The 12,945-nt window shown below is 39.4% G+C and overlaps 1 long non-coding RNA gene across 1 annotated transcript; it reads right to left on the reverse strand.

The window, feature by feature from the left end:
* Window positions 1–7,337: 7,337 nt before the first annotated feature.
* LOC134480989 (uncharacterized) lies at window positions 7,338–12,145 on the reverse strand. Its single transcript, XR_015633053.1, has 2 exons — window positions 12,053–12,145; window positions 7,338–9,645 (listed from the first exon to the last, which is right to left on the reverse strand). It is a non-coding gene; the product is annotated as an uncharacterized LOC134480989 (long non-coding RNA).
* Between the last annotated feature and the right edge of the window lie 800 nt (window positions 12,146–12,945).

Consider the following 12,945-nt stretch of genomic DNA (forward strand, 5'->3'; position numbering starts at 1 on the left):
AAGGCAAAAGTAAAATGGACATTGCTTGTGATTACTAATGTGATTAAAACTTTTGAAAATTTTGGATTCCTCATGACCCTGAAAAGCATCCATTTACAGAATGTGTTTGCTCTGTGTATTATATATCAAAACACCCCCATGGGTATAGTTTATTTAAAACCACAATCTTTTGGGAGGTCTGAAATCTATACAGGAGCCTTTATGAAGGGCATGTGTTGTATTTATAAAGCACATGCACACATTCTTTCCTATGATCTGTGATCTGTGACTAGATCCCTTTATAGTAGTTTAATGACTCTGAAAAGCATTCTTTAGGCCTTTGAGTTTATTAAATGATGGAAAAGAGACTGATGGATTTAAGAGATTATTCTAGAAATAGGTGAGGGAGAGAAAGGAGAAGAGGGGAAAAGGAGGGTGGAATACAGTCAGTGGGGGAAGGGAGGAAGAGAAAGAGCAATAGAGAGAGGGAGAATTTTTATAAGGAAGCATCTTTGTTTTCTTTTTCATAATTGAACTTTTAAATTTTGGTGATTTCATTCATGAGTACTATATATATATATATATATATATATATATATATATATATATATCATTGCCATTCTATCTCCTCCCCTTTCCCTCCTCCTACATTTTTCCCACACTGTCTCTTGCATTCATGGACTCTTCTTTCTTTATTATTGTTACAGATATAAACATATATCTGTAAGTGTTCAGCCCACTGAATCCATTTAGTTTACTTACATGTACATGCGTTTAATGTTGACCACATGAGAATGGATAATTTGCTATAGGAAATATCACTGAAGAACTGATTCTCCTTTTACTTTTTCTTTTTTTTTAAAGTACCCATTTACTGCCTGTCACTCTTTATTATTTAACTTAATTACTAATTAATTATTAATCTTTATTAATTTTAACTTATTATTGATTCTTTGTGAGATTAACATCATGCACCCCAGTCCCACTCATCTCTCTGTCCCTTTGACTCAGCCGCCCATCCTTGAAACTTCCTTTTCCAAAAGAAAATAAAATAAGTTGGAATTAAAAAAAAAGTCTTGCCATGAAGCTGTAATGTGTCACAGCATATCCCACAGAATACCCTTTTATCTACAGATTTTTACTTGCAGATGTTCATTGCAATGAGTCATTGATCTGGTTTAAGGACTCTGGCTTCTGCTATACCATCAACACTGACTCCTCACTCACTAGGACTCTTGCTGGTTGCTCTTTATTTAGAGGTGAGTCCTTGTGAACACCCGAGTCCACTAATGTTTAATGTTTGACCTGATACTGTCATTGTGTTGTTCTTGTTTACTCAAGCATATTGGGGGTTTCATGTCTCTTATGTCTAGAAGTAATTATCTTGTAGCTGATATCCTGGTCCTCTGGATCTTCCAATCTACATTAACAATGCAACCCTTATACCTGAAGAAGAGGGGATGGGAAGCCTTTAAGTACCAGAGAACATGTGTTCATGAGGAACATGGTTCTTCAGTTCTCATGAGATAACATACAAATCCTTTGAAATGTGCATCGTGCCTATATATACCTTACCTGTCTTATTCACAGCATTTTCTTACAGAAAAACTAGCTCTAGTCATCAGAATCCTATTTGTTCTACACAGTCCTTGAAAAAGAATTCTAACTTCAACTTAATTTAAGATCCTATCTGTTTATCAATAGTCTATAAATTATGTAAACCAAGTCGGCCTTTTTATTTGTTGGACAAGCTTTCTGAAGTTTTTGTTGCTATGACTGTTATTTTCCCAACTATTTAAAGTTTCAGGTACACATTTTCTAGTTTGTTAGAAATTCCTTGATGCTGATCACTTGTCTCTGAATTCCAACATGAAAATATGAGGCAAAAATGAGATTAGAAGTAGACCTTTATTAAAGACATGATTATGCATATTTGCTTGGGAATAAAAGTAATTAAGAAATTCTAATAATTACTTTTTGGCGATTCTTGGAGGACCAGTAATAAAGGAGAAAAAAATACACTGCAGCAAAGTTAGCGGTCCTGTGCTCCTGCTTTGACTCTCACTATACCTCGATGTCCTTGGAGTAGACAGGAAGTTTCCTTGAACTAAAATTAAGTCCTTGATAAAATAAGGATGTTTACTTTGATATCTGAACCTTTGCTTTCTAGATGTAAAGTTAATGAAACTGGGGGCCTATAAACAATAACAAATGTAGGAAATAATTAATTTAACTGTATTCAAACAATTTCCTGTAAGCATTATTTGTGAATGAATAATTCAAAAGTATTATCAGAGGTTTTCACAACTCAAGAGTAGTGTCCTCTGTTTTCTTTTTCTTTCTCTCTCTCTCTCTCCCTCCCTTTCTTTCTCTCTCTCTCTCTTTCTTTCTTTCTTTCTTTCTTTCTTTCTTTCTTTCTTTCTTTCTTTCTTTCTTTGAGGCAAGCTTTTCCTGGAACTCACTCTTTAAACCAGGCTGGCCACAAATTCACAGAGATCTGCCTACCTTTGCCTCCTTGTGCTAGTATTAAAGGTATGCACTTCTGCCACCTGGCTAGATTCATATATTCTAAATCATGTCTTCTACTGTTCTCTCTGACATTTTATCTGAGATAGTTAAATCCTAAAGAAGAAAGACTTTCCTGGGCTCACAGTTTCAGAGATTTCAGTTTATGATCTACTGGTCTGTGGGTAGGCATCGTATCATGGCAGTGTGTGTGTGATGGGGCAAGATTCTCATCCCCTGAAGGCCCAGAAAGGAAAGGGAACAGAGTTCTCTTCTCCACCTCAGTACCTGCTCCCAAGTATACAACTTTCCTGCACTATAACTTGTCGACTGAAGGTTCCACGGCCTCCTAATAGAACCATTTTCAGGGCAGCCAAGTGTTTAGCACATGGTTTATAGATGACAGTTCTAAACTACAATAGTCACATACTAAGCTAAGACATCAATTCTGTAACACCTACCTTCTATTTATGTAAAATTGAAAGGTAGAAGCTTATAAGGCAAAATATTCAATTAGACTCTGGATTTCAACAAAGCTCTTTCCCCCAGTATTTTCATTTATTTCATTTGACAAGCTGTCTTAAATGTTTTACCCCTCTTTCCCACTTATATTCAGAAGCAATTGAGTCAAGAGGAAAGACAGATAAAGAGTAGAACACCCACTATATTATTATTAATATTAATTGTTGAATAATGCTTTTTAAAAATGTTTTCTCTCATATATTACATAGAAGCTCAGTTTCCCTCTCCATTGTCCCCTCCCACTACCCACCCCTCCCCCTTTCCTCAGATTCACTCCTCCTTTGCTTCCAGGGCCCCCAGAATATCAACCAAACAAGGAATATCATGGTTACAATAAGGCCAGACACATCCTTTCATATTAAGGCTAAACAGGGCAACTCAGTTGGAAGAAAGGGTCCCAAGAACAGGCAAGAGAGAGGGAGGGACAGTGAACTAGATTGTTGGGGGGGAGGGCGGCAAGGGGGGGAGGATGGGGAGGGGAACGCCCATAAAGAAGGGGGGGAGGGGGATGTTTGCCCAGAAACCGGGAAAGGGAATAACACTCGAAATGTATATAAGAAATACTCAAGTTAATTAAAAAAAAAAAGAGAGAGAGAGGGAGGGAGACAGCAGAGGGCCTTAGTCAGACCCATATAGGCTGCGTGATTGCCAGTTCATTCTCTGTGAGCTCCTATGAGCCCAGGTTAGCTGATTCTTTTGCTCATTCTCATGCAGTGTCTTTGACCCTTCTGGCTCCTACAGTCTTTCCTCCTCTGAAGTGGAAACTTCTAGTTTCTTTGGAAAGTCAGTTGTGCCAGATGGTGTTTCGCTGGAGAAAACATGTGAAGGAGTGTTTTCCTGAAATGGACGCAATTTGAAAAGATGTTTTACTAAAGCAAAAGAATGGGTGATGACATGTGTGTATTGACTCCCCTTACGTTCATTATTGAACTCCGTTTATTGGGACTCTATAGCCTATTGTTGCTTCCTCAGACTCTGGCCAATTGACAGAGTGATGTCAGCTGATACAGACTCACATGGAGTTTTTCTAAGGCAAACTCACATGCTGAGGCAAGACACATGGTGAGACAAGATCCATAGAGGGTGTGTGGTGTTTGGAAGAGTGTAAATAGGACTCAACAGACAGTGACAGAGGTTGACTTGCTTGTATAGCTAGCTTTGCAAGGCTTCATGATCTTCACTTTGCCGAGAGAAGCACAGCCCAGAACTTCTCCTGGTGTCCCTGGTGCTCCTAATCCTTCCTGCTGACTTATGTTGATTCAACTGAAACCTGACTGTCTCTGTTATGTAGTGCCATGACTGCTCTGTGTTTGGTATTCCAACACTACTGAACTGGATTGCCGGTCTATTTGTGGAGTGTTTGCAAGTGGATCAAGCTGCCATGCTGAATTTTTGTGAACTGAACTGCCGATTTTGTGACAAAGCAAATGGGTTTTGCTCCAAAGAATAATTTCTAAACAGGTCTACTTCCCCCGTATCCTAATAACCTTCCTTTTCTACTACCTGTGGTAGGTGGTGGACTTTATAGAGGTTAAAGGATTTAAGGACCATTATTAAAAGTAAGGGTGAGAAAAATCTAATAGTGTATGCCTCTTCCACAGGAGTAATGGCTTTATAGTCCTTTTAATGTTAGGCAAGTATCACCAGCATTCTAGAATTAATCAAACATTCTCAAAAATACATTGTTAGTGTTGGTAACCAGTAGCTTTTTTCTCTACAGAAATAGAGAAATGGTTGGGCCATTTCCTTCCTTATTTCTTCTCACAAAGATTCTTTAGTATTTATAATTCAGTCATATTCGGTTTATGATTCATGGGACATCACTGTGACATTGGCATGCATATGCAATTCTTCTTTGTTTCTATTCACCTCTGCCAATACCATTTCTTCCTTCCCTTTTCTCCTGCATGCAGAGATATGCAGAGACGAATATTTCTTGTTCCCCAAACAGCAACAATGAAGAAGGTAGGATGAAGTCCGTGTTTCACGCTGATAACCGTTCACATGGAATGAGCGGGAGGCAGTTAGAAATATAGTTGACCTGAAAACCGCCACCTTTGGCCACCAGATATGTACAAACATATTTATAAGAATTATTTTAAGAGGGTAAATCCAAGAACTTCTTTGCTTCTTTGCTCTTCATGAAAATAGAGTATGCAAAATATGATTGGGTAGCTTGATAGGGACCGATCTGAATTTTTTGTGAATTTTTTGTGAATTCTTTCTCTCCTGGTTCATGGTGCAGAATCAGGCAGCAAGAGATGACCCAGTAGCAACAGCAGTGGCCACACAGTACTCAGCGCCCTCCCCATCACTAGTCATCTTTACTCAAGAGTCTATGATTTTAGGACAGTTCTTGGGGGAGAAAATGTAAATAAGAATCTAAAAGGTAAAAACAAGCTATTAACATTCTTTTATTTTTGACGTTTGCTGTAGTAGTCTATGAGATTTTTTTCATTTATTTGCTCTTTGTATATTAGAAACAGAAAATTAGATAATCATATTTTTCATTCCATACCACACTATTATCTCATGTCCATGTAAAAATATTCTTCCTTTATTTATTTCCCTTTCCTTTTTCATAGTCTGTCTTGTCTCTTCTAACAAACCCAATGAGTTTGACTTATTTCACTCAATGCAAGTGGAACATTCTAGAAAAATTTGCTTTTAATGTAAAAGAATTTAAGTTTATATAAATAATATTAGATGGTAAATCTCATTTCACTTATCTTTTTTCAGCTCTGTTTTACAAGTGCATGTTGCTAGGCACCATGAGCTATTTTTATAACAGCGAATCCATTTCCAGCACTTACAGATTGGAACATTTTGGATTCAAATCTAGACTATTGGCTTCTCTTTTAGTCTACATTCCTGCATACCAAACAGTTGTGGGGATTTAATCCACTGTTGTCTTTATGGAGAAAGACACATTCTGTTCTACCTTTAGGGCCTGTGATTCCTTGCTTCTCTCCTGTAAGCATTTAGATTTTCAGTTAGTTGAAACCATGAAACGTGAACGTGGTCCATGGTCCACTGCAGCCTGTTAAACTTTTCCATTTCCTTTTCTCCAGCCTGTCATTTTCCACAACACTGAGCCTCCAGTGAAATCTCCAAGTGCCGATCGTTTTCTTCTGTTATTAACAAGTTTTTGTCAAAATACAAAAAAATGATTTTTTCCAAACTTGCAGTTTTAGTTAACTTTTCCTTTAACTTTACTCTTAGTTTATATAAATGTACGAATGTATCCTTTTGTCCTTATTTATGAGGCATGGTTTCCTTTGCAGTCTCATTTCCTTTATTTTCCATGAGTCCCCACTTTTCTTAATCCTCCACACCCTCAAATAGTAGTCATTTGTGGGTCAAGTGGCACTGTGTCACCAGACAGAAAAACTGGTAAGGTCGAGCAGATTAAGGAACCCTGGTAACTATCATAATTGAGAACGGTAGATGTTTGAATCTGCTCCCGACCTGGTTTCTGACCACGACACACCTCTAAGAGGATCATGAGAACTGGTCACATAGCATACAGCCCAAGTTGCCTAGGCTAATGAAGTATCTGGATGGGCCCTGAGGGTTTAGCCCATAAGTTTCCATTCCTGGGCGTCCTTTCCACAAAAGGTATTTAATCTCTGGTCCACCCTGGGTAAGTCATATGCATTGATTTTCCACCATGAATAAACAGTTTGGACAAGCAAGCACTGTCATCTTCCTCAAGGACTGCTGTGAGGGGAAGCCTTCTTCAGAGTCTAAGTCTCCTGCAAAAGGCCTTCCCACAGTCTGGGTACTCATCCCTGAGCTAAGCCAGATTACGCCCAGTCAAGGGTTCCTACCTGATTAGCACAGTAGTTTGGGAAACACAGCGTCGGTGGGGCCCCCATCTTAGGCTTCTTTTGCCGCCCCTCGGCGGTGTGTCCTTCCAGCTTAGCACCCCAAATGAGGAAAGGGAATGTAGCCAAGAGCTTTTGTGTCTCCCCTTCCGAGTGGTGTTCTGCATCCCTGTGGTGGTGAAACGAAGACACACAGTGCTTTCTAAAAACTTTTCCATAATCAAATACGCTTCTCAGACATTGGCTGTGTAGAGGAACTGGCACTCTCACTATAGGAATGGTTTATTTATCGGCTTCTAACCTTGTATCTCTGCTGTGCGGTTACATTTCACTTGGTTTGTGTGTGATCCCTTCTCCAAGAACAAAACTTCACTTTTTCTCCTCAGCTTCCAATCTGTTCAATCCCACCTTCTGGTGTTTTCACAGCTCTAAAGGCCTTAATCGTTCTTAGCATAAAATAGGGCTAATATTATATACTTGTTCAGAAAAGATACAGATAAGCCATTTCAACAGGAACTTGGATTTTATTGTCAATAATGCTTGATGTTCAAGAAAATAAAAATTTGACTTCAGGGCTGGAGAGATGGTTCACTGGTTAAAAGTGCTTTATCAAGTCTGATGACCTGCATAGACTTCCCTAGAATCCATATGGTGAAAGGAGAGAACTAACCTTTGGAATCCATCCTTTCACTTCTGCATGCATGTCTTGGTGTATGTGCCTACCCACTGCCCCACAAAATGAGTAAATAAACTCATAAAAATTGAACCTCAAACACTATATTTTACTTCATTAGTTCTCTAGCCACCTCTGAATACATAAATTAATTACTAATCAAAGGTTTTATACATTGGCCACTCCTCTTGAAGAATTTTCACAATTTTCATCCAAATGAAATTATTCTTATTCAGCCATTGGGTATGCAGGCCTTAAAAGGCAAACAGTAGACCCTAAAATATGGTGAGACATCGGATGGCCCATCATTTTCTTTAAAGAAACTTCTGGGGGTTTGATTTTCTTTTAGATTTAATTTGACTTATAAACCTTTTAACTTTTGTATAACTTTCTTCTTTCTTGGAATGAGAAAACTGTCAAACACTCAGCCATGAAGTGTAACGTAACTTAGCCAAGACAGTCTCCTGTGTCTTGGAATATTTAAAATCATTTAACATTTTCTCTGTTCTCCTGAGGTGATTGATAATGTTGGGTATGCACGGTTTCTTTTTTGAGATCCATCTGACCTTGAGATTACAAGTATCACAGGAACTGATGATATATCTGATAAATCTGGACTAAAAAGGAGAAGTTAAGAAAGGAAGGAAGAAAAGAGTGAAGCAAGGAAAAGAGAAGGAAAAAACAAGCTTAAGACATTAGAAGATTCTTTTTACTTCATTGGTGAGAAGTCTAGGGTAAATCTGATAGGTCTGCCTTTATATGTTACTTGACGTTTTTCCCTTACTGCTTTTAATATTCTTTCTTTGTTTTGTGCATTTGGTGTTTTGACTATTATATGACAGGAAGAATTTCTTTTCTGGTCCAGTCTATTTGGACTTCTGTCAGCCTCTTGTATGTTTATGGGCATCTCTTTCTCTAGGTTAGGGAAGTTTTCTTCTATAATTTGTTGAAGACATTTACTGGCCCTTTAAGCTGGGACTCTTAGCTTTCTTCTATACCTATTATCCTTAAGTTTGGTCTTCTCATTGTGTCCTGGTTTCCTGGATGCTTTGGGTTAGGAACTTTTTGCATTTTGCATTTTCTTTCACTTTTGTGTCAATGATTTCAATGGTATCTTCTGCCCCTGAGATTCTCTCTTCTATCTCTTGTATTCTGTTGGTGATGCTTGTGCCTATGACTCCTGATCTCTTTCCTAGGTTTTCTATCTCCAGGGTTGTCTCCCTTTGTGCTTTCTTTATTGTTTCTATTTTCAGTTTTAGATCCTGGATGACTTTATTGAAGTCCTTCACCAGTTTGGTTGTGTTTTCCTGTAATTCTTTAAGGGATTTTTGTGTTTCCTCTTTAAGGGCTTCTACTTGTTTACCTGTGTTGTCCTGTATTTCTTTAAGGGAGTTATTTATGTCCTTCTTAAAGTCCTCCATCATCATTATGAGATGTGATTTCATATCTGAATCTTGCTTTTCCGGTGTGTTGGGGTATCCAGTATTTGCTGTGGTGGGAGAACTGGGTTCTGATGATGTCAAGTGGCCTTGGTTTCTGTTGCTTAGGTTCCTGTGCTTGCCTCTTACCATCGGGTTATCTTTGGTATTAGTTGGTCTTGCTGTCTCTGACTGGAGTTTGTCCCTCCTGTGAATCTGTGAGCCTGTGATCTTAGGTGTGTCAGCACTCCTGGGAGACAGGCTGTCTCTGGGCAGGATTTGAGTATAGAGAGCTGTGTCTCAACCTTAGCTTTGTGGCATATGTGGAGACCAGAAGGATCCTGTCTCCAGCTGCTCCAAGGTTCCTGTGTCCTGTGGTCTCCTGGCAGGTCCCTCTTTGGCCAATTTTTGGAGCAAAAGTGGTGGTCTCCTCTGTGAACTTAGGAGTGACAGCACTCCTGGGAGACCAGCTCTCTCTCTCTTGGTGGGATTTGGGTATGGACTGCTGTGGCACAGCCTTAGCTCCAGGGTGCAGATCTCTTTTTTTTTTACTTTCTTAAGTGATTTCTATGGGATTGATCCTCCTATCTCAAAATTTTAATAATCTTTCAGGTCTGGTTTGATATGTCTCTCCACTAAACAGGCAATACACTGAGTAAAGCAGCTGAGGTTATAGCACAGTGATGGTGTGCTTGGCAAGCATGGGCAAGGGCCCTCAGTTCTGCAAAATAAAGAAAAGAGTAAAAGACATCAGATATATCTTAAAGTTGAAAACCCATGCCGTTCAGTACTTGTTGCCTTTCGTTCTCTGTTTGGTTGTGTCAGCAACACCTGTTGTAAAAGACTTCCCCTCATGTTCTGTCTCCTTTAGGGACTGTGCCCTCTATTTGTCACTGTGGGAAATGGGTCCGATCATCAAATCCCCTAAGGTATTATTTATGCTGATGCAGAGCATTGTTTTGGGAATATGGACATTTGACAAAAAATGTATAAAGTGCTAGCAGGTCTCAAGAATGACATCAATGGGATGTAGTTTAATGGTGGCCCCTCTGGTGAGGATTGCAGGGGCTATGATTTTTGTCTAAGTCTTCCCAGTACCCATCAAATCATACCAAGCTACCCTACCAGAGCAGACCAGCCCTGAGGCGAATAAAAGAAGCTGCCTCTTTCATGGAGCACAGTCGGTTTTTATGTGGGGGAAGGGTGAGGTCTGAAATAATATAAGCTCTCTGCCAAGCTCTGAACAATTGGCACCCTCTTTACAGCATGTGAGTATGGCTTTATTAAAATTCTCTAATTGTTGTTCGGCCATGTACTGTCTGAATAATCCTCTTTAGACTAGTTATTCTTTATGCAACTCATTCAATAAAATACCTTCAATTTAACACAAAATAGTTTAGATTATAAGCTAATTACATTCATAATTTAAATTATATATTGACTGATACATAGGGAGAGCCAATAAATATTAGATCTTGAAATTGTAGAAATCAATGTCATTTATATGCCTTGTCTTTTTGAAACGAGTATGCAAGTGTTATATTTACAAATGAAACACAGAAATAATACCAAGTGTACAACTATTTGTTTAAAGAATGAATAAAGGACCATCATGTATAACCTACAAAATTTTGAGAAATCAAATAAGATCTAAAGTGTATAAGATTTCGGTGTCAAGGGATTGTTTGTGTCTTAAATGGAACACAGGTATTAGCCTTAGGGAGGGAGCACCTGCCATCTGACCTCTGGCCGTCTCTCGTAGGCTGTTTCTTGGATGTTTAGCCTTGACATTTCCCGTCTTTAAGTTCCATTTTTTTCAAAGTACTGTTAAAGGAGAGATTGATGTGGATGTTACTTCTAACTCCATGTTAAAACCTGAAGAAGGAAAAAAGTGATTTCTACAGAGCACTACGGATTTTAATTTTTTTTCTTTTTAAATTAACCTTTTTTTCACAGTCCAGATTTTATCCCCCTACTGGTCCCACCCTCTGACTATTCCACACTCCATACCTCGCCCCCCACCAACCCCCTCCCCGTCCCCCTGAGGATGTCCTCATACTTCACTCCCACCCTAACAGACCTCCCCACTCCCTGTGGCCTTCATTCTCTTGAGGGTTACGTTCATCTTCTCTGAGTTCAAACCCAGCAGCCCTCTGCTGCATGTGTGTGTGTGTGGGGGGGGGGGTTCATATCAGCTTGTGTACGCTGCCTGGTTGGTGGTCCAGTGAGAATTTTATTTCTTAACCTGTCTTTAGGTGGGTTAAGTTCCTGGTGTGATGGCTGAAAGTTAAGGACTGAGTTCTACTCACTTTTCACCCGTTGCCTTAAGCTGGAGATCCTGTCTGCCTTTGCAAGCAGAGACTTGCAAGTTGCATGGACAAGAAGTAAAGAAAGGCAAGCATTCAGGTTTGTGAGCATCCTTATCAGGTCAGTATCTTGTTCTGGCAATCACAGACCTTCTCACAACAGCTGCCTCAGCATTGTGTGAGAGTTGGGTAAGAGGTTGGGCTGGATAAGAGGTCATTTCATAAAGTCAGACATGTACTCGGTCTGTCCTCACATGCTGGTGCATTAAGAAAATCATCTCACAGACTACCCGAGACTCTTTTCTTTTCCTACTTTTGATCTGCATTCACGTCCTCTAAGTTCATGAATGGCACTTTAGGAGTGCGGGTAAGATTGAAAATCTATGACACAGTGCTAACAAATGTGTTTGTTATTGCGACACTGAGCTTTTTGACTTTAAAAGCAGCAGTGTGCCTCTGGACACTGCTGCCATTTCTCAAAGCACGGATCGTGAAGTACCTGCCAGATTGTTGGCATGATTCTGTAACCACCATTGATAGACTTTCGTTCTTAGCCAGAAAATAACAGCCTTCAGCTAAGGTTTACAAATGCGAGCCTGACAGTAAATCTATTACCAAAGCCACCTGTAATTCAATGTGAAGAAACTTTCCAAGTTGATAGATGACCTCAGCAGAGCCACAGAGTGTCTCATAAGCTCATTCCATATTCTAAGAGAGAGAGAGAGAGAGAGAGAGAGAGAGAGAGAGAGAGAGAGAAGCGAAACAGTTTTATTCCTAGCTATTCTTCGTTGTAAAAGAAAGGCAAGAATCAAACATACTCACCTCAGTTTCAGAAATATCGGTAGAGCTTGTAAGTTAATGGTGGAAGCTGCGAGGACTCAGGCGATATTTTTTAATGGAGAACTGAGGGATTCTGGGAGTATGCTAACAGATGTCTAGTGACGATCTGTGGACAGTAAACAATCTAGCAAATTACATTACTAGTGAGGAGCAGCTGTTGAATGTGGTCACACGGAAGGCACGAACGGACCCTGGTAAGGACTTTGTGCTTTTGACTGGGATGTGATTTGCTCTCCTCCCCCTCCTTTCCCCCGTCATAACAACCAAGCCTCACTCCCTCTTTTTTTTTTTTTTTTTTTGGTTCTTTTTTTTGGAGCTGGGGACCGGACCCAGGGCCTTGCGCTTCCTAGGTAAGCGCTCTACCACTGAGCTAAGTCCCCAGCCCCTCACTCCCTCTTTAAGGCCTCTCCAATTTGCTCCCTTGCACCCCAAAGCTGGCCTCTCTCTCTTGCTACTTTTTCAGTATTCCTTTATGTTTAGCACATGTTGATTATAAAATTTTATTTAACTGACTCCACTTTTTTGGCAATTATCAGAAGAAGCAACACATTGCTTTTTTCTATTTACTGTGAAATGTTATAACATATGCTGCGGTACAGTATAAAACTTTTCATTACTATGATTTGAATTTCTGCTCTCCCTTCCCTCCAGACACCCATCTCTAATAATTAATTGGAAATTTCAGTCTCGAGATAATTCCTGCCCCCCCACCCAGTCTCCTTCTTTATTTCTTTTCCACATGAGAATACAGTGTTTCTTTCCTCCAGAGAATGTAAAAGAAGCATTGGTTTAAAAAAAAGAATTTTTGGTTGTCAGACTAATATAATAGTAATAATAGTAATAATAACACATATACATATAAATACAAAAAGAGA

This window comes from Rattus norvegicus, chromosome 11, assembly GCF_021556685.1.
Source record: "Rattus norvegicus strain SHRSP/BbbUtx chromosome 11, alternate assembly SHRSP_T2T, whole genome shotgun sequence".
Lineage (NCBI taxonomy): Eukaryota > Metazoa > Chordata > Mammalia > Rodentia > Muridae > Rattus > Rattus norvegicus.